Here is a 20,683-nt window from a genome sequence, read left to right on the forward strand (position 1 = left end):
GAAGCAGCATAAAACTAAAAAGTCACATGGACGGGAATGTCAAAATGTCAAACCCACTTGCCGAACAATAACAAAAAATTCCTGCCTGAAAACCCCATTCATGGCATTCCATAAAGATGGCTAAAACTCAGACCTGACTTCCTGAATCTCCCTTGATACAAGCAACATGACAGTTCCCATATAGTAACGTGTTACCAGGTCATAAATTCCCAAGAGAAACAAACTGGGGAATAAAGGAATTCTCTCAGTGAAAGAATGGCTTCTAAAAAGGCCACTTACACACTACTGTCCTCAAAAAAGCAAGTTTCCATTTCCTGCTTTGCTCTATGATTATGCTGCACCCGGGGTGAATCTAATAGTAAAGTGACCAGCAGGTGGGGACCTCGCCATCCATCACCAGGCACAGAGTCAATAGGGGTGCTCTTTCAACCCATAGAGGAAGTCTGCAAATGTTCTACTCATAACAGAGCAACTCGAGTTGGTGGCAGAGAGAAAAGAGACAAAGGTTTGTTTCAAAGGAAATTATCCAACAAGTGGTAAAGGTAAAAGGCAAGAATTCGATAGGTAAAGTCAGAGCAGTCAGAGTCAACTCTTAGTTGGTCTACTGCTTTTAAAAACTATTTCCTTGGGCAATCTCAGTCTGTTCTTGACAAACAGTTTTTACCTCAATAATTAATCAGCTCCTAATGTTTGAATGCTCAGCTTGCCAGCCCTAAACTGCTCTGAAGCTGCCAGAAGTGCAAGGACCTTTCCAGAACCCTATATTAATTAATAGGGAAAAGCAGCCAAGGTTGGTCCACTGAGGATGTTCTCACATGTTTGCCTGTTTTCAAAATTGCCTGTAGATATACCTTAGTCGGGCAATTCCATTCTACTCCCATCTCTATGACAACGAATAGTTTTCTTCTAAGCACATTTCCAAATTCTTTCTCTCCTAACTACAACGAAAACTTCCTTAGCACCAAAATACCACTTAAAATATTTAGGGAACATCTGAAGTCATTCCTCTTAAATACTTAATCTATATGACCACCACCACTCTCCTCCCACCCCTCCACAAAGCCACGCCAAACACAAGCAATTAATTTTTCCTCCCAACGCTGCAAATTCCCCAGAGTTCAGAGGAAAAAAAACAGCGGGGAGGGAGTAATCTTAGAAAGTCCATAAAGATTTGCATCCATGACTTTAACTCACAGTGAAGAGAAGGTCCAGCGCCCTTCCTTACAAAATACAGTTCTTCACTATCTGCCTTAATGATGTTGTGCTAGACTTTCAGTCAGATATTTTGCAAAGATCTGCCCGAAGCCAACCTCAGCCACTCACACTGGTAATATCTGAGCACTATATAAATACAGATGGAGAGATTTGGTAATAATTATAGTTTTCTTTTCCTCTCTTACCCCATTCCAGCATCATCCCCAGCCCAAGACAGACAGGAGGGACTGGGGGGAGGGGCACGGAGGGCTGCCATAAAAGTCTGCAGGGATTAAGGAGATGCTGCCCATGCTACTGAAGGTGGGAAAAGACACACAAAGGCTAACTCCTACAGACCCGAAGAACCTTGAGAGGGACTAAGACAGACAACATTTGATGAACAGCCTTGTACTCTGGTTCACAGGAACTGTACAACCTGCTTTCCCCTACCTCCTCCTTAGTAAGAGATATTACCAACATCCACTGACTAGAAAGGAAAAAACAAATAGTCACAGAATCTAAGAGCTTAAAGGTCATCTGATCCACCCCCTCTCTTCAGAGGAGGAAACTGTGGTCCAATTAGGACAATGCTGAATTTTCCCTTCATGCCAAAGTTAGCAATATTCTAAAAGTTGTTCAAGGTAATTACAGTCAGCAGATGACTAGGCCGGCCACAAAAGAAAAGCAAATTAAATCATCCGATGAGCTTTTCCATCTCAGCTCGATAGAGGCTCCACTACCACCAACCTGAAAAATGTCCTTTACTCTGTTGGTACAACTCAGTGCAATCCTCATTAGCCTGGTGAGCCAAGAAACGAATTTTAGTGATGCCTTAATTTAAGACACATGCCCAAAACTAATTAAAAAACAATCATTTGTCTCCAACTTGCATGCTCTTGAATTCTGTATTCTAATTTCTAAGTTTCTCTGGCTCTTGGGTACATTTGGACATTTATTTCTAATAGCTTAACACTTTAAAAACAGTACTAAAATAAATTAAAACTGTAGCAAAATGAGAGCTTATCATGGTCCCCCTCCCCCCTCAGGATTTTTTCTAGACGTGTGGTTAATGAAGTCATCTTTAGTCAGCATAGCAAATAATCAGGGGTAGGGAAGGAATTACTACAAGTTAATTACGTGGTAAGACTGTTCTAGTACTGTTGCTTTCAAAGACAAGCCATTTTGAAAATTTTACCAACCATTCTTAGGCACACAAGAAGAAACAGTGTCCCTTTAACCATATACTTGTCAAACTGACTTCCTCCTCCCCCTTAATTTCTCACTTAGCACCAATACCTGAATCATTTTTTTTAACAAAGGCAGATAAAAATCAGACGAAATGGGCAGCTATCATCATTATCCTATTGCCTTCTATATTACTTGGGCTTCAAGTGAATACAATCCAATAAGAGGATCAGCATGGTGTAGAGCAGAGGTGTCAAACTCAAATAGGAACAGGGGCCACTAAACCATCCACAAAGATCCCTGCAGGTTGCATATTGACTTCAAAAACCATACATTTGCTGTTTTGTTGTATTTCTACTTTGTCAAACATTTTGCAATTACATCGTAAGCTGGTTTGGGCTGCACTCAGCATGGGCTGTGTGTCTGACACCTATGATGTCATAGATGGAAGACTGGGAAGTCTTGGTTCAAATCCTGCCTCAGACTCTTCCTAGCTGTGTGACCCTGGGCACCAATTACTTGCTCTCTAGATGCTTCAGTTCTCTCCTCTATAACATGAGGGGGTTGGACTCGATGGCTTTTAAGGTCTCTCTCAGTTCTAAATCTGATCCTGTGGCAAAGGACACGTGTACCTCCCCATGTCATGTCACACCAAGCCCAAACTTGGCCACATTAAGGCCTCTGCTACCTACTTGGGCTGTTCTTTACAAATTAGAACAGGAAAAGCTGCTAGCACCCATCAGAGAGCTTTCATTCAACAAATTCAAAAAGTGATGACTGCACACCTCCCACAAGGCACCGAGGTGGGATACGATGAGGGAGGCTTTCAGTGTAGCATGGAGGACATGCACACTAAAATAAATACAAAGAAGAGGATGGAAATGCATGGAGGAGAGTACAAAGTGTCATGAGAGTTTACAGAAGAGAAAGAACATTCTGACTGTGGGAATTAGGGGAAAGGAGGCATTTGTACACAATTTTTGATACTAAAAGAAAAACAATTCTGTCATCTCCATGGCACTTGAGAATATATTTCCCACCTATTTCTTTGTATGCTTACCCATAAAGTATCTAGTGGTTGTGTGAACTATGGACCTTAATCTGTACAATAATAAATGACAAATCCAAAATGGAGATACTATTGTTCATTATTTCCTTTTAAGATAACCAACTGACCCAGACATTGAATTTTTGGTGTTTTTCTTTTCTTTTCTTTTTTTTTTTGGAGGGAGGAAGGCAGGGCAACTGGGGTTAAGTGACTTGCCCAAGGTCACACAGCTAGTAATTGTGTCAAGTGTCCGAGGCTGGATTTGAACTCAGGTCCTCCTGACTCCAGGGCCGGTGCTCTACTCACTGTGCCACCTGGCTGCCCTAATTTTTGGTGTTTTTCATGCCTAGTTTACCAAATTTGAGACCCTGTCTTTAGAGGCTTGTAGTTCCTACTTTGCCACTTGCTCACTGCGGATCTTGGGCATAACATTTGGCTTTTCTCCTTTATACTCTTCCATTCAAACACAGTGGAAAAGGTGTTGAATTAGAGTCCAGAGAACTCTGGTTGGAATCCCAGCTCTAGAACCCAGATCACTTACTAGCTGTATGACCTTGGGTAAATCACTCCACCTTTCTAGACCTTGGTTTCCTTGTCTGTAAAAAGAGAGGGTTGACTCGGCAGCCTCTGGATCCTTTCTGGCTCTAGGTCTGTGATCCCAGGACTAAATTATAACTGAAGAGAATGCCTCGCTTTACCTTGGTGCACCCATGGATACAAGTGTATATTGTACAGAGCATGCTCTTATATAAGTATTTGTTCAGTTATTTTGTTCAATTCCACTAGTCTAGAATGGGAGTGACATTTTACCTGCTCAGAGGCAGGGAGCCAGACCAGATACTCTCTTGTAATCGCTTCTAATTCTCAAAGTCTTTTAAAAAATGTTACTGATGTTTTCCCCCCTTTACATCAACCTCTTCCCCATGAATCCTTTCTGTGATAAGGAAAAATAATTAAAGAATCTGATACAGTCACAACTTCTGATAATGTATACAACATTCTGTCCCAGTAGCCCTGACTCTCTGCTGTGAGATGAGAAAGATAAGTTTAATTATTTGTTGATCTTCGGGACTTTCAGTGGTTTTTCAGTTGTCAGAGCTCAACTTTCCTTTTAGAGATTTTTTTTTCCATTTCCATTGTTCTTTTGATTCTGCTTAGCATACACTGTATCAGTCTGTACAACTCTTCCCAAGTTTCTCTGAATTCTTCACATTTTTCACTTCTTACTGCACAATGTCATATGAATGTAAATGTAATACTAAAAGTTTTTTCAGTCACTGTCCCACCAATGGGCACTCCATTGTTTCTAGTCCTTTTCTATCACATACAAAAAGTGCTTCTATAAATATTTTGGTATATGTTCACTGGAGCTTTTTTTTTTTTTCTGTTTTTAACTTCCCTGGGGTATATATCATTTTATGATGCTAAGATCTATGATTTTAAGACAAATTAGTCAATTCCTCCAAAGGTTATCATAGAAAAAGCAGACCTCATTAACGTGGAGAATTTTTTCTAATGACTACGTTGAAATTCTTTGCAAAATAAGCCCAGAAACAGTAGGTAGCTCAGTATATAAGAGTATTAGATTTGGAGTCAGGAAACCTTGAGCTCAAATCCTGCTTCAGACACTTAACAGCTATGTGACCCAGGGCAAGTCACTTATGCCTCATTTTCCTCATCTATAAAATGAAGGCTGGGGCTGGACTCAACAGCCCTAAGTTTCCTTCTAAATCTTGTCTATGATCTTCTGAAACAAGAATGGAAATTTGACAAGAAAACTACCCTACGGTCACAATACAGCAATGAGGACGCCAATATCTTCAGGGAGTTTTCTCACTTGCTTGCTTTTTTTGTGCCTTTTCTAGTTGCTGGAAGGTAAAGTCAAACACACTACCTGGATAAAGCTTCAAAATGGAGCAATCTGCCATTAAAACATAATCAGGTATTCACAGGCAATTTTCCAACACTAAAGAATATATAGCTGCCAAGCTAGGTTTAGAGTAAGCAGTCCTTGTCAATCCAGTTTCATCTATACTGAGAGAGCACAGCTATTTAAATCTTATATAACCCAGTTTAAACAACAGAAACAAAATGCTACTGATGATATATAGTTCTGTGATTGACAAATAACCTTGGTCTCACCTACTAGTCCTGTGCCCAGACATTCTCAGTTGAGAATCTACCACATCCTGTTCCAAACAGAAGATGTAATTTATTTAAAATATGCAAATTTAACTGTGGAGGTCAGGAGGAACAAGCTTTAAGATTTCTCATTTAACATCAAGTTTCTAAAACATCAATGAAGCTCATTTAATAAACCTAGTCAAGAATTACTTCAGTCTTTGTAAAGAAAACCACTGCACTTGAAAGCAAGGTCAAGAGAAGCATTAGTGACAAAGAATTATTAGAATCAATCATTGTTAACACTACTCTGTCATGATTCTTCTCCTATCTGGCTGACCTTTCTCAAGTCTCCCTGGGAGGATCATCACCCATGTCTCCCATCCCTATCTGAGGGTCTACGTTAGGGCTCCATCCTGGCCCATCTCTCCCTACACTGTTTTGGTGATTTCATAAGCTTCGATCAGTATAACTATTGTCTCAATACAGAAAATTCCCAAATCTAGAGATCTCTCTTTGGAGCTCCAATCTCAACTATCTGTTGGACATCTCATTTGCATATCTTGTAAACATCTCAAACTCTTGTACAAACCTGAATTCATGAAGTTTTCTCCTAAACCCACCCTCTAATTCTTTCCTGTCAAGGACACCAACGTTCTCCAGTTGCCCAGCTTCTCCACTCTCACCATGAAACCAATCAGTTGTCAAGTCTGATCAATTCTACCTCCATACCATTTCTCCTGTCTATCCTCGCTCCCTTCATTTACACTGCAGCCATCAAGTTGAGGACTTTATCACTTCTCACCTGGTTTTCCTAACTTTATAGAATACTTTGTAATCTCCTACAACAACCGGAACAATTTAAGCAGTCGATTTCTCTTCCCTGCCAATTTTTTGGTGTGTATTATGACCATGGCACAGAGCTGCAGATATTCGGCTCTGTAGGTGAACTGAAGTAAATAAGTGGGCTATTTTACTATGTATGTTAGCATCCATCAGAACTTAGAGTATAGTCAACAGACAGCCCATTGTACATCGAAGTTAATACACTGCAAGGAAAGATGCCTTTTTCCTTTTGTTTCTACCTATCGTGCCATTATCTGTACTGAATGAGACTTTTATGGACATTTTTTTAAGGCTGAGAATTTGGTAATACAATTGTTGGAAAATGTGACCTCTGCTCAGTAATTGATATGCTTGTAAAAGTCAGCTCCACATACACTGCTGCTCTTATGTGGATGGGGGCACAATGTGGGCTTGCATTGCCTTGTGAGTTGTATGGGAGCTTCCAATTGTATTTGCATGGTAATCTTCCTCAGCTCTGTTTCTTCAACACTGAGGAAGAGGATCAATTAACTCTGGATTTAGTTAGAGGTCCTGAGTTCAGATCCCAGCTCTGCCACACAAGAGCAGGGTGACCTCAGGCAAATCACCCAAGATCTCTGGACTTCAGTCTCCTCAGTAAAATTACAGGGTTGACGGAGATGACTTCTGAGTTCTCCTTGACCCCTAAATCTTTGACCTTCTAACCATTAAAACAGACTCTTATGAGACCTCCTTGTTTCTGATCTCTCTTCTCTCTAATCCATCCTCAACACCAGAGATGTCTAACACATGACCGTAACACACCCAAGTGCTGCTCAAACTAGATTAAAATATAAAGGAGAAATATTTAACAAAATAAAAATAATAAAATGTAGATAACATTATATTTTAAAAACAAGTCAAGATGTGCCGGCACGGATCCTTAGGCATGATTTAGAGGCCCCTGTTTGTATTTGAGTTTGATACCTCTGCTCCTTATAACTATTGGATTGCTATTGCTTTATAAGCTCCTCTCTTTGGAATTTCAAGTCCTCCATAGGATCCAACTCCAATCTACCTTTCTAGACATTACCCTTCTTGGGCACTCTGCCCCCTGGCCAAACTGGCCTGTCTGCTATCTGTCTACCATGACATTCCATCTTCTTCCCCTAACACTTTGCACAGGCTGTTCCCCAAGGTGCGGAAACATCTTCCTCAACTGTGACTCTTGGACCTCCTCCCTCCCTTCAAAGCTCAGCTTAATGCCAACTTTTACAAATGGTCTCTTCTAGTTTGCCCAGTCAGTGAACTTAGACAAACTACTTTGTATAGATATCTAATATTTATTCGTTTGCCTACATGCTTTAACCAACCACCCAGTAGACTGTAAATTCCCTGAGGGTGGGGACAATTTCATTTTTGTCTTTATCTTCATAGTCTAACATATAGCTGGCACACTGTAGGCATTTAAAAATCCATACTGGCTCCACTTATTAACATGTGTGTCACAAATGCTCACAATATCAATGCATTCTTGTCATGCTAGGTGAAGGTGTTATTAAGACATTTCTGTTTTTTAAAAGGCTTTGAATTGCCCCCCCCAACTTATTTTTAGTCAATCTGATGTTCTTAATGATAATATTGTTAACATCAATCCACGAAAGATAATTGTAGAAAGAAAAGGTCAAATTACAATTTGGATTAGTATATATTACCTTTAGGAAAAAAAGATGTGTAGTAGTGCTACACAGGTTCAAAGTCAGAGGCAAAAATTCACAAGATAATTTATGTATATACTAGGCATGAAACACAATAGTAACCAAAGATGTTATCTAAAAATCAAGAAAAATAATTCCCTTCAAGCACAACATTTTCAAAAATTTTCCTCCAAGTATCTTTATAGTTTATCACTGATATTTCTTTCTAGCATATCGATAGTTTGACAAAGGTGGGGGGGGGGGGAAGTCCTAATAAAATGGAATTTTAAAAAAGATATTTCAAATCCTTGTTTACATGGATATACCAACGTTTGTTAACCTTAGTGAAAGGCTAATGATGCCAGAGTCCGATCAACGCTGTTCATGGATGGATAGGGTCAAGAGCACATAGCCAGTGCCATCCCATGCAGAATAATGTGGGTTCCTCTGTGGCACAACAGTACTTGGCAGGATATGATTTGACAAGTGGAGCAGAGGCTGTTTCCATGCAAGTATACATATGTACACACAAGAATGAATGCATGTGTGGGTGCATGTGCAGTGTGTCTTAGATTGCTGCAGCTTCCAATTTGGAATTAGGTTTCTTCTTTTCCCCACATCCCTTCTTCTACCATCTCATGTTGACTGGCAGTGAAAAACTGGAACAGAGAGAAGGCCAACACCGTACCACTCAGCGGGGAGAATGCAATTTCAATAGCTATTCCAGCTATGATTCCTACAACACTGGGCCACCAGATCATAATCACCCTTTGGATTGCCTTTAGTGACAGCCAGATCCTGGGAACCACAATTACTGTGAGTAATACAGTAACTGGGTGGGATCCCATGCTCCAGAAGTATGGACTAGGAAGCCAGTTACTACAGTAGTTCTGAACATGACAGCAATGGCCTTTGGTTATACATCATCCTTCACCATCCCCACTATAATTCTCCATGATTTCAGTGTATGTCCTAAGGAAGATGCCCTTGACCTCGAAGTGAGACACAACCCTTGAGATGCTAGCCACTAGCTCAGCCAGAACACCAGAGACAAGAAAATGGCATAGAGTTTCTATATCCACGGGCTTTCACAACATGTGGCAAAGCATCCAAATGGCACAAAGACCGGTAGTGCCTGTCCCAATGAGTACATAGGGGCATTGGTGGAGTTCTCTGCAATAAGAGAAATGTCTGTGCCCAAAATAAGCTTGCCCTAGATTTCAACCACTAGAAAAATAACTTCAGTAATTCAGAAGTTAAAGGAGCAGATGAGGAGGAGGGTTCTGAGACAGGTTATCATGTGGGTGGTCTCCATTTTCCTCAATGCCATACTACAGAGCCTAGACAGGCACCAGAAGGGGTATAAGCAAGTGAGACTATGAATTTACTAAATCAATGAATAAAATGCTTGTTGAACTAAACTAAATATTAATGTTTTGACATCTGAAAAGATAATTTACAATCATACCTTGAGAGTCTAAGCATCAATAATAATTTTTTTACCATATACTGTGTTCTGATCCCCCACTTATTTAATTAAATCATATCCCAATCCTGACACAAACTGAGCTTTATGTCACTAACACAGAATCCCTTAATAACCCTATAATCATGACCTGAAATGGAAGATGATAAGGACAATTTGTGATAAGGTCTGACCAGGGAAACAAAAAGCCTGAAACAGATACCACATGCTCCGACAAAAATGAAAAGGGAGCTGAAAAAGGCTACCTCCCATTATGTTTCTGTAGCGGAGTCCTTGCTAATCAAGCCCAATCAGTTTTTAGCCATGTGATTTAATGACAGTGTGCTGCCAAAGTGTGTACCTTGCATTTTCTGCCGAGCACTTTGAAGGGAATGAATCTTTACCTTCCAATACTCAAGGATTTCTTAATTTGTTTCCCTGTCACCAGTGACTCTTTCTTTAGGTAAATTTTAATTAGGGCTTTGTGCTTCTCAGCTGAGTTAAACGAAGGTAGATTATTCCCTTCAACACTACTGAAGTAGTATTCCTGCAGCCACCTGGGGGTTCTCATGGGCTCACATCAATGACAAGTTTACTGTTTAATACCCAAATTACAAGAATCCAACCCTGAAGTTCTTACAAGATTCCTTGATTTATATGAAAATATCTGACATCCCATCAACCCCCACCCCACAACAATTTACTCCTTTGGTCTAGACTATATAATAAAGAAAAAACATACCAGGTCATTCATTCATTTGTAAAGAACTTGAAATCTGCCTGCTGTGTAGTAATAATAACTATATACAGTTTTCCTCAAGCTTCATTTTCTAGCACTAATTCTAGTTAACTAGTCCCAAAGCAAAATATGTTGTACATTTTCCTAGGGTGTGAAATTAGAATTTCCCACTCACAGTAAGGACTATTTTGGAACCATCTGGTTATCCTCTTCAAAAACTGATCCTAACTTTCAGTAAGTAGATATATAGTCCCAGGATGCTGCTTAAAAGACATCCCTTTAGTGTTAGGAGTGAAACTGGTTAGGCAAGAAGCACATCCTCCAGTTTTCTAAAGTGTGCTCCATGAAATGGTTAATCACTACAGGGACTGTGAACACCACTATTTCCTGCGCCAGTCTTCGGATACTTGATCAAGGGGGTGGGGTTTAAAAGGGAAGATGGATAGATTAGGTAACCTCTCCTTCCTGGCTTTATGATGGGATGAGATGCTCAACAATTAGACAACATAACCAAGAAGAAACTACAAAATGCAAACTAGTTCATAGGAACACAGGCTGAGAACTGGAAAGTACCCAAGAAGTCAAGTCCATTTCCTTCTTTTTAGAGATGAGGAAACCAAGGCACTGGAGATTAAGTGATTTGCCCAGAGTCACATGGCTAGTTAAGCATTTAAGCACCCACTACACCATGCTCCCTCTTCCAAGACTGAACTTGGGCAAAGACGACTTTTCCATTTAAGCACATCTTTTTTTAAATGGAAAATTCCATTGCACTTACAATGTGTCAGACCACCATCTGGCTGCACTCTTGATGCAATTTAAAAATTCACCTTAAGGCAGGGTTTCCCCAACTGTGGGGCAGGAAAGCAATGGCCCAAATTACTGGATATCTACTAGTACAATTTCCACAGAAACATACCCACTTTTTTCCAATGAAAAAGTTCAAACTAAAGCCAATAAAACTGAGTGAATTTGTTCCAAATGATGGGCAGTGGCAGAAGGAGAGCAGTACCAAATGGTTTCATGAATGGCTCCAGAAACCCCAGGAACTGGTCTCTGTTCCTTTCCCCTCACTTGCGGGGAGATGAAGGGAAGGATGTGCATTCCACCTTAAAGTTTCAAGGATTTAGGTGGTGGTCAGGATGATGCAGTAGAAGAGAGTGCTGGTTTGGAGTTAGAGGTTCTGGGTTCCAATCGTGATGGTCACTTTGGGAGAGTTTGGGCAAGACATTCCACCTCCTCTGTGCCTCATTTTCCTTAGCTGTGGAGGAGACAGTTGGACTGGCTGAAAAGTCCTCTGCATCTTGAAATCTACGATCCTGTGATGACTGTGCAGTGCAGCTACTGTCATTTTGCTACTTTTTCTGTATGTTGAAGTTGTTATAAAAATTATAAAAATGTTTGATTTTATTGGACTAAAACACAAGATAAAATTATTTGTATAAATTGCTTAATACAAAGTATACATTATATGAAGTATAAAAGGGAAGATATCACTATAAGTTTGGAAATAATTGCCTTGATGGTTGATGCAGATTTTCCTTTGTAAATTCAAATATACTTAAAATAAACCATCAGTGGAGCACAGATCATTTGGAATTTCATTTCAAGGAGCCTACTGGAAACAGACACATTCTAGTTCCTGTTAGAAACTCTAAGTGAATAGGGTGCTGCACCATGGCTAGGAAAGATGGCTTTCTGGTACCTTGCTAATGTAGCCTCTGAAGATTAGAGAAATCTTTACAAAATAATTTTAACTTCTCTTACAAGTCTGTGGCTAATAAGCTAAAAGCTCTGAGGTCAGAGCTTTCCTAATCATACTAGAAACAGCAGTTTCTACATGACAAGTTGCGGACAGAATGAAATCTAAATATACTGCTAAATAGCATTATCACAGTTAATGAGAATTTGGAAGCAGAGTCACCCCAAAGGCTCTGGGGTCCAGCAAATCAGAGCCAATGCCCCAAATTCCTTCTCTCTGTAGGGAAGGGGAAGTGAAGTGAAGGAGTAGAAGGCAAACCTGGCATTAATACAATAAGTAAATAAAATTGCTATCAGTGTGTAATCTCTACAATCTTCACTTAACCCATCCCTAAATTCCTTCTAGAAAGATGCTAGATAGTCCCCTTCCTTAAATTCAATAAACAGTTATTAAACACTCATACAAGACATTTGTACATAGTAGGCAATTATCATATAATTTTACTTCTCTTCCCAATTGCTGTCCTTGCTGTTCATTTTCATCCTATTTCATATTTATGAAAAATGCTAATTCCATCCACTCCTTCATCATCATTACACACTCACCAAAAAAAAAAAAAATCACACCTCAGTGGGTCATCCACTACAACCTATGACAGAAAAAAAAATCCCTGTGACAACAGTTGGTAAGTGGTCATCCAAATTTGGCGTGAAAACATCCAATAAAGGAACACCTGCTACCTCCCTAAGGCTGCCCATGACACTTCTGAGTAGTTCTAATCGTCAGTTAAATTTTCATGACAATAAGTCTACATGTGCCAGTTGATAACTTTTAGACGGTGTTCCCTCTTCCACACAGGCTTCTTCTTCATGCATCCCCAGGCTACAATCAAACCACAAGGAATATTAAACACCCACGTGCCAAGCACTATGCTAGTCTCTTCTTCTCCAGAACGGATGCCTCCAGGGTTCTTCAATAGAGTATGACTATATTCCTTTAGATGTTCTCGAGCTTATCAATATCTTCCCTAAACTGTGGCACCAACCATTAACCCTGTTATTCCAGACCTATCTCACAAGGGCAGCTCATAGTGGGACTTTGGCCTTCCAAGCCCTTGGAGGTCATACCTCCAGCTTCAGCCCCAAATGTCTTTGATGTTTTCTTGGCTGCCATATCACTCTTTTGACTTATTTAGCTTATAATCCAACAAAGCCGTCGGATTTTTTCCCCCAAAAGACTAGCTATATTACCATATCACCTCCATCTTGTAGTTGATTTTCATGAACCCAAGATTAAGACTTCACATTTATCCTTATTAAATTTCACCTTCATTCATTCAGGGGCAGCTAGGTGGTGCAGTTAGTAGAGCACCAGCCCTGGAGTCAGGAGGACCTGAATTCAAATCTGGCCTCAGATACTTGACACATGTACTAGCTGTGTGACCTTGGGCAAGTCACTTGACCCCAATTGCCCTGCCAAAAAACAAAAACATTCATTCATTCAAACATCTATTAAGTACCTAGTAGGTGCTGGACACTGGGGATACAAAGACAAAAAAAAAATACCTTCCTTGATTCTGCCCAATGCTCTAGTTGTCAAAATCTTTGGGGGTCCTGAGTGCCACCCAGTGCTTGGCTTTCCTTTCCATCTCTGTGTTATTTGAAAATCTGATAAGCCTATCCACAGTGCCTTTATCAAAGTCAATAGTAAAAATGTTAAACCCCAAAGGGCCAAACACAATTCCCCAGGGTGGGGCACTTTACTAACAGTTAACATTTACATGGAACTCAAATGTTCCTAAAGCTTTTTACATGCTACATACAACCCAATGAAATGCTTCAATCCCTTCCATTGTACAGATGAGAAAAATGAGGTTGAGTGAGGCTGAGGGACTTGTCCTGGGGTCACACAAGGTAGCTCCCTTCCAAGCTGACATCAAACTTAAGGATTACTTTGTGCAGACCACTTGATCACTTTCAAAATGCAACTTTGCTATTATGTACTCCACATGTTTCAGTCTTTTCCAAAACGATAGCATGAGATCTTTTATTAAATACTTAGTTAAAATCTAGGTCAACTATATCCATAGCATTTTTTGATCTCCCCATCTAATATCTCTGTCAACAAAGGAAATAGTTTCATCTGGCATGACCTATTCTGGATGAAGCCATGTTGGCTCTTTGGAACCACTGCTTCCTTTTCTAGATGTTCACTAATCATCTCTAATAACATGGTCTAGAAACTTCCCAGGAATTGATGTGATGTTCACCAACCTAGGCCAGACAGTTTTCTTCCCTTTTTTGAAAATCGGGATGTTTGCCCTTCTCTGGCTAGTACTATCATACCTCATTTGTTCCCCACAATCTTTCAGATCACTGAGAGTGGCTCAATAACTACACCTGCTGATTCTTTTAGGAGATAGTTCATCTGGACCAGGTGACCTGAACTCATCAAGGGCAGCTGGGTGTTCTTTTGCTATCTATATTGGACATTAACTCCCTGTTAGCCATTTTTTGTTCTTATTTTCAGTCCAAAGGTCATTCTCCTTGGCAAAGAAAACAGAAGGAAAATAAGATGAGTAGTTTTGCCTTCTATCATCAGCTATTATTGTCCCATACACCAAAGCAGCTGTGCCATCTCCCCATCTACTACTCCCCCCCACAAAGAGCTTAAACACAAACCCTTCATCCCTTGGTTTTCCTCATTCTGAGCTTTAGCACTCCTGGCACTTAAAATGGATTGTACCACACATTTGTAGTTCTCTTCTGTTTCCTGTTGCTTCTACCTTCTACCTTCTATACCCATCTTTTAAGAATTTAAGTGAGTCCTCTGCACATTCCACATCCATCTCTTCAGACAACTCCCATTTTCTCCTCTCACTAGAATTGTTTCCTTTTATAGCTTCACTATTGGATTCTTGAAATTTTCTCATTTTTCCTGAGCTGATGACCTTTATGGAATTTTAGTCTGTGAGATACTACCTATTGCCTTCCTCTGAACTCTTTGAAGTTGGCTCTCATGTGAATGTCAGACTATGCCTGGCTTTCTCTCCTCTATCTAAACTCTAAAAGACAGTGGTCATTTAAGTCCTCAACTAGGTTCCTGTCATTTCTATTCTAGAAACAAAACTTTCCTCTGCGGTCAGAATCAAAATCAGAATAGAATTATCTCTCACTTATTTCTCTGCCTTTTGAAAGAAGTAATCATTAAAGCAAGGCAAAAAATTATAAACTGCTCTATTTTGACAAAAAGCAAGCTCCAACAAATACCAAGATAACTAAACGGAAGATAAACGAAATTCATTCCTGTTCTATCCTATCTCTATGTCAGACTTGTGATATGTGTCCCAAACTCCATCTTTCCTCTTTCTGCCCAGGAGATTTGTATTATACTCCAATGACAAAACTGTTTCTGTTTCTGTCTCTACTGATCTTCACCCAAATGCTCTTTCTCCATTGCGCACTTCCTCTCTCTGGTTCCTGGATTGGGCTTTACTGTCTATAGACAACTGAAATTATGAGTTTTACTACTGGGTCCTTTTTTTCCTCTACTGTGACAATTTGTCTTAAATCCTAATTTTTTTCTTTCTCTATTGTAGCTTCTCTCTATGGTACTCACCTTAGAAGATATACTTTAGTAGGTTTCTTCTCCACCTCCCATCTCCTTCTTTGTTTAGAGATCTTTTAATTATATTTCCAAACGTATTCTTACCAGCCTGTGTTAGGGGCACGCCATCCCTGGTCAGAAACATTTAATTCCTATTTTTTTGAAGCTATGTTCCAGAAATTTGAATCTCATCCTTAGACACTAGCTGCTCATCTCCCAAATAAGTGTTTCTTATCTGCATCCCTTGCCATTGAAAGCAACGATGATGAAAACTCCATGTGGCACCTCTTCAGGTTTTTAGAACGCTTCTTGCCCAAGATGTCAACTTTTACCTGTGTTTTCTGGCTTTCTTTGGCAACATCACCAGAAGTGGGGAACAGTCATCTGTTCTGACAAGTCTTTAAGCAGTAAGATAGTAGATACCTTTATTATTGTTTATTAGACCAATCAACCAATCAAAAAGCATTAAACAATTACTATGTACCAGAAACTGCTAAATTCTAGGCATACAAAGCTTGGCTTTTGGGCTTGGATCTCCTACTCTTGGCCCAGGATTTGCTTGTCTGCTACAGTGTACTAGGTGCTCAATAAACACATTTTTGTTATTCTTCCCATTTTTTCTGACATCTACATAACAGGGTTCTGATCTGGACCTGTGATTTCACTGGTGTAGGGAACTCCTGGTAAGGAAACTCCCTCTACCAGAGTGGAGAGAGAATTGTTCTGCAACTTTCTCATAGTGGCTTCAGATCTGAGAGGTTAAAAGCTGCAAAGTCAGTGTATGTCAGAGGCAAGACTTGAACCCAGGTCCTCCTGGCTCCAAAGTCAACTCTTTAGCCAACATCTCTCACTGCCTCCATGAGAGGGCTCTGCCATGCTTCAAAACGCACATGCCTACTTGATCTTTGTTAATAATGTGCTCAAGATCTACCCATTATTGCTGCTTCAGAGGAGAAAAAATGGTTTATAGAAGAAAGGAACAACCTGCTCTTCCACTATGGTTCCTTAGAGGGAAGCCTGCAACTTGACATTACTTTCAAAATGTTTTCCAAGAAATCAGAAGAAACCACTGTTATCCTTTGATATTCTTGGGAGTTAGGTCACAGGACCCCCCACAAATGTGAAAAATCTCGAATAACTCTAAGCCCCACCCCAAACCTTTGTTTTTAATAATTCTGATCATATTTAACACACAAAACAAGTAAAACATGCTGCACCCATAAAAAAGCCACAGCTTCTACAGGAGCGAGATTAGTATCTCAAACATTATACAGAATCTCTGCAGCAGGTAGCTGCAGCAACTGCTTCACCAGCTTCCTTCCATGAAAAGTACAGGATACAAGCATCATCGTGAGAGAAAACACGTGACTGGGTCTGGATGGCAGAGAAAAAGAGGAGGTGTTCCGAAAGAGAATGCATAGCCTGTAGTTCTTTAGCACACTGAAACTTCTAACAAAATTTTACTGTTTATAATAAACTTATGTCTGTATACTTATGGTAGTAAATAACAAGATATATTAATAATATAGAGCACTTATGACTTATTAATTTTTTTTCATTTTCTTTACATACATGTGTCATCTGCAATTTACCAAAGTATGTGGCAAATCTCCAAAAATTCCCATTTAGTTATCCTTGGCCAATCCACAAATAATCAAAACCACCAAACGTGGAGGGATGACTGTATAGCCATCTCAAACAGAGTCAACGTTGGCTTCTATCAAACCGTTCTTTCAGAAAGCTTGATTCCAGTTAACAGAAAAACTAAGACCGTCTTCACTTGATGAGACTAAAACAACTGTTCTTGAAGCCTGTGAATCCATCTTTTTTTTCCAATGAGGAAGGATGTTACAGCAGCTACATTACATTTGCCACCCTCTTGATAATTTGACAGGGGAGATGAGAGAGGGAAAGAGAAATGGTGGGAGTCTGTAATAGCTGACCCCAACATCCTTTAGGAGATGTGACAGCTGAGTAAGACAGAGAGCCCTACATGTCACCAAAGCATTGGCTACTTTAGGCCTTTTCAGTTCAACAGAGCAGCCATAACTAAGATTCTCCCTACCCTAATGCGGACTCCAGCATTTAAGTGAACTTCCCAGAATTCCTTTCTCTTTTCACACATACATTTCTTTCCTTGCCATGCCCCAAGAGACAAGGAGAACTTGGAGTGAGGAGATAGAGTAGTTTATGAGGGACCTCCCACTAAGGCCTCTAAATCAATCAACTGTGGAGGGTTGAGGTATGGGCTCAATTTCAATTTCATTAAATCAGCATGTATTTCAGAAAAAGTACTATAATTGGAGTACCAATATGGTATGTTTCTAGCATCTAGAAGTTTCAGAGAAATCAAAGCTTTTTGATTCATTAGGAAATCAGGAAGCAACTCTGAGTATAGTCAGGAAGCAACTCTGAGTCATATGTTGTGGGTTCAAATAAAGGCTCTGCCACTTGTATAACTGTGGACAAACCATTTAATGTTCCTGTACTTGGTTCCTTATCGGCAAAATGGGAATAATGCCTGTATGGCTTCCTTATGTTGTAGGGCTGTTGAGGATCAAATGGCATAGCAGTTATGAAGGATGCTGGAAAGAGCAAGATGCTGCATAAATATACCAGCTATGAGTTTAAAAAATGGAAATTCACAACATGTCGAGAGAGCATGTGTCTTCGCTGATGAGGAAAACTTAGGTATGAAGGAAATACTCTGGCATCAGGGTTCTCTCAGTAAGCTGGGGGTGGCTGAAGTGGCTGAAATGTACTTAATCTTAAGAGGGCTTTAAACTGAGGACAATTTAGATGGGTTTGGATACTGGCTCTTCCACTTATGTCCCCTGAGTGACCTGGGGCAAGTCCCTTCACCTTCCTGGGCCTGTTTTAGCTAAGGAAGGGACTTCTAGAGGTCACTTAGTCCCACTCCTTATCTGTAACAATGATGGAAATTGGCCTAGATGACCCCTTAAGTCTCTCTCAGCTCTAAGTTTATGATTTATGACAAAGAAGGGAGAAAACTGCCTACATATATCCACCAAACTAGTGGTTAAGAGACCCAGAAATTCACAGCGGACAAAATTTAAGAAAGTCATCAGCAATAAAATCTGTGGCCTCAGACGACTGCAAAAATGTACAAGCCAGGTTGAACTAGAGATCTAACACAAATGTGAACTCCTCAGTTCTTATCCTAAGTCTCAATGAGATCCATGATGGAAAGATGGCTCTAGAAGGCTATATCTTACTTAAAAGGAAAAGAGCAGATAAAATAATGGCATCAAATATAAAGAAAAAACATTAAAAAAAAGCAAATACTTTCTCTGAAGAAATCCAGGAACTACAGTTGGGAGTAAAGACAGCAAACATTGGTATGAATATCACTGCAGAAATAAACAAACAGTATAACCATCAGAATTGACTAAATATCACCTACATACACGGGGAAAATAGTGAAGTTAAGGAAACAGATCACAAAGAGGCATAGCAGAGTGAGGATGGGGATTCTGATTATCTTGAATCTACTACTGGAGCTTATTCTCAGCCAAAAGCAGAACAGCCAATAATTTCTTGTTGCTTTACTCTTTCAAAAGATGGAAGAACCTAATGAGACACTTCTGTTCTGGACAGGATTCTTACCAACAAGGAAAAACTTGTTTCTGGGAAGGAAATGATAGAAACCTCACTGAAGGGAAATGACAAATTACTCCTAGAATCTGTGACAGTGAAGTAGAAGAAAACTGGATATAGTCTGACATGTACCACAGACTTTTACTGATCCCTTTTATTTTTTACATCATGGTCATTTCCAGATATTATCCGCTCCCAACCTCCATCCAGTAATCCTTCTCTTATGACACAGACAAACAGGTAAGAGCAGCCAAGAACAAAACCAACAGCAAATGAAACAGTTTCTAATAGTCTCCAAATTGAATAATAACAATAGTTAACATTTATATAGCACTTACTATGAACCAGGCACTGTGCTAAGCACTTTACACATACCATTTCATTTGACCCTCATAACAACCCTCAGTGGTGGGTGCTGCTTTGATCTCCATTTAACAGATGAGGAAACTGAGGCAGACAGAGATTAAGTGACATGCCCAGGTTCACACAGCTAGTAAATGCCTGAAGCCAGAAGTGAACTCAGGTCTTCCTGACTCCAGGTCTAGCACTAAAAGCAGAGAAACTAATGCCATACTAGAGAAAGGTAAATGTCCCAATTTCAAAATAAGAGAAAGAGAATGAAGCGTGCCAACAAGACACCAGCAAGGTTGACCTTAATTTCTGGCAAAATTCTATTACATATTATTAAAGAGAAGGTTAGTGAATATCTAACTTTGAGGGAATCCTATAGTTTACCTAGATTTTATCAAAGCATCAGACAAAGTCTCTCATGCCATTATTGTGGAAAAGACTAAACAATGTAATTGAAAGGGAAACCCAAAGAATAATCAAGGCTAGTTCCTTGTTAAACTTGAAAGGAGGTCTCTAAGACAGTGCCCTAGGGATCTGTGCTTGCCCCATTGCTGTCTAACATTTTTTTTTAACCAATGATTTTTACAAAGGTAGAGGTGGATAGTCATGTTAAAATCAGAGCCAGGAACCAAAAGTGGAATGGCCTGCCCAGGAGGCAGTCTGAAGACTGAAGACCCATTTATGTGCTATGTAGCAAAGGGGATGTTTGCTCAGGTATGGGCTGGGCTAGGGGCCTCTAAAGTTCCTTCCAACTTAGCTTCTGTGAAATCATGCGGATCAATAGATGCTTTAATTATGGTCTCCTCCAGAAGGGAAAAGCAACCTAAGGGAAAAGGTTCCATTTCTATTGCAGCACAACTTCTAGTTCTATTAGAAGTACAACAGCAAAAAAAAAAAAAAAAAAAAAAGTAAGCAATTCTAAGTGATGAACTTTGTTTAAAGATGTGAGCTCCCCCAAATGGTTTCTTTGAATGGCTGATCATATCGAGAGTTAATACTAAAATTGCCTTAAATCCAAAGTCCTCTCTGGAATACAATTAGATACATATTAACTTCCTCCTTCCCTTAAAAAGTACAGCTATAGGCATTAAACCAGGCCTAATCTCTCCAAAGACAAAGTACGTACAGACCGTGAAGCTTCATTTAACACTAG

The 20,683-nt window shown here is 39.8% G+C and overlaps 1 protein-coding gene and 1 pseudogene across 1 annotated transcript in view; both read right to left on the reverse strand.

Moving 5' to 3' along the window:
- The window catches only part of NLK (nemo like kinase), a 131,919-nt gene that overhangs the window by 71,661 nt on the left and 39,575 nt on the right, over positions 1-20,683 (reverse strand). The window lies entirely within an intron of this gene.
- LOC118856394 lies at positions 8,646-9,379 on the reverse strand (annotated as a pseudogene).

Source organism: Trichosurus vulpecula, chromosome 7, assembly GCF_011100635.1.
Source record: "Trichosurus vulpecula isolate mTriVul1 chromosome 7, mTriVul1.pri, whole genome shotgun sequence".
In the NCBI taxonomy this organism is placed as follows: domain Eukaryota; kingdom Metazoa; phylum Chordata; class Mammalia; order Diprotodontia; family Phalangeridae; genus Trichosurus; species Trichosurus vulpecula.